The following is a 1701-nucleotide window of genomic DNA, read 5'->3' as shown; positions in this document are numbered from 1 at the left end:
TTTCTGCCTTTTAAGCACACCTCTCTCAGGAACCCTCCTTGGTATGCTTTTGGTGAGATTTCTTCACTATGACTTTGCACATCATGATCATCTCTTTGCTTTTTGTGAATTTGGAAGTCACTGAAATTACAGTTTCCTGTAGTTCTTTGTTGACTGGGTTTATAGAGGCTCATATTACTCACAAAGTATGATTTTCTTGTTCCTTCTCAACCACGGTCCCAAAGTGCCATCTGTAGTAGTCACAGAGTGGCCATGGCGTTCACTGTGTTGCCCTCTCTCTAGGTCTATAGTCACTTGGCGACTATTATCTGATGTCTGAATACTCTTGCTTTTCTTCATTTGTTTGGTGTGTGCTTGCCTATGAGGAGAGGAGAGGCTAGTTAGTCCTCAATGCAGAAATGGAACGTCTTTCCTTTTCCTCTTTTGAGACAGTCTGGCTACGTTGTGCAGGCCGGTCTCAAACCCCTGGGTTCATGTGGTGGTCCTCCTGCCTTAGCTTCCTAAGTAGCTGGGACTACATTTCAGTGTGCCACTGAAACTTGCTATTTAAAAAAATTATTATTTTTGTGTGTATGCATATATTGCCTGCACGTAGGTAAGTGCACTCATCATGCAATGCCCTCAGACAGAAGAGGCTGTCAGATCCCCTGGAACTGGAGTTACAGACAGTTGTTAGTTGCCATGTGGGTGCTGGCATTTGAACCTGGGTCTTCTGCAAGAACAGCCAGTGTTCTTAACTGCTGGGCCGTCTCTCCAGCCCTGCAATGTGCTATTTTCATAGGTTGTGTGTGGTTTTTTTTTTTTTTTTTTTTTAACCACTCAGACTGCATCCTTTCTCTTGACTCTCCCAAAAGAGAGAACAATCATCAATGGCAAGTGGCAGTTGCAATGAAGCACACTAAGAGCTGGCTTCATGCTCAGGAGAGAACGCTATGTCTCCTCCTCGTGGTTTCTGGTACTCTACACAGTCAAAGAAACTTCTCCAGTAATGAACTATAGAAATGATCCCGAAAGTATAGTATTGTTATTTTCATAGTTTTAATTTCATTAATGTACTGAAATTTTTTGCCAGTGATTGATATTTGAAGCCCATTTTTCATAATATAGTAATTATTTAATAGTTTGTTGAATAACTTCATGGATTAAAAATATTTTAAATTTCCTTTACTTATTTGTGTGTGTGTGTGTGTGTGTGTGTGTGTGTGTGTTTATGTTTGTAAGTACACTGCTTGTGCATGGATCTCAGAAGACAGCTCGCAGATATTGGTCTCTTGTTCTACTGTGTGGGTCCCAGGGATTGAACTCAGATGCTTAAGCTTGGTGGCAAATACCCTTACTAGCTGAGCCATCCTGCTAGTCCTTTATGATTATTTTAATTAGCACTTTTGTGTTTATATTTGTAAAAAAAATCAATTATATTTTTCTCAGACTGTAGCATTAAAGGTACGGGCATTTATAAGTGTATTTAGGAAGTGTGCTGGATAGCTTTAGTGTCAACTTGACACACCTGGGTTGAGGGAGCCTCAATTGGGGAATTGCCTTCATTGGACTGGCCTGTGGCCATGTCCATGGGGCATCTTCTTGATTGTTGAGTGATGTGGGAGGGCCCAGCCCACTGTGGGTGGTATCATCCTGGGCAGGTGGGCCTGTATTGTATAAGAAAGCAGGCTGAGCAGGGGCCAGGGGAGCCTCCCCAAGTTG

The 1701-nt window shown here is 42.2% G+C and overlaps 1 non-coding gene across 1 annotated transcript; it reads right to left on the bottom strand.

Moving 5' to 3' along the window:
* Positions 1 to 814: 814 nt before the first annotated feature.
* On the bottom strand, positions 815 to 1023 carry LOC115071343. Its single transcript, XR_003850431.1, has one exon. It is a non-coding gene; the product is annotated as a small nucleolar RNA U3 (small nucleolar RNA).
* Between the last annotated feature and the right edge of the window lie 678 nt (positions 1024 to 1701).

This window comes from Nannospalax galili, unplaced genomic scaffold, assembly GCF_000622305.1.
Source record: "Nannospalax galili isolate Female #2095 unplaced genomic scaffold, S.galili_v1.0 scaffold38, whole genome shotgun sequence".
Taxonomy (NCBI): domain Eukaryota; kingdom Metazoa; phylum Chordata; class Mammalia; order Rodentia; family Spalacidae; genus Nannospalax; species Nannospalax galili.
This window is presented reverse-complemented; position numbering and strand designations above follow the sequence as displayed.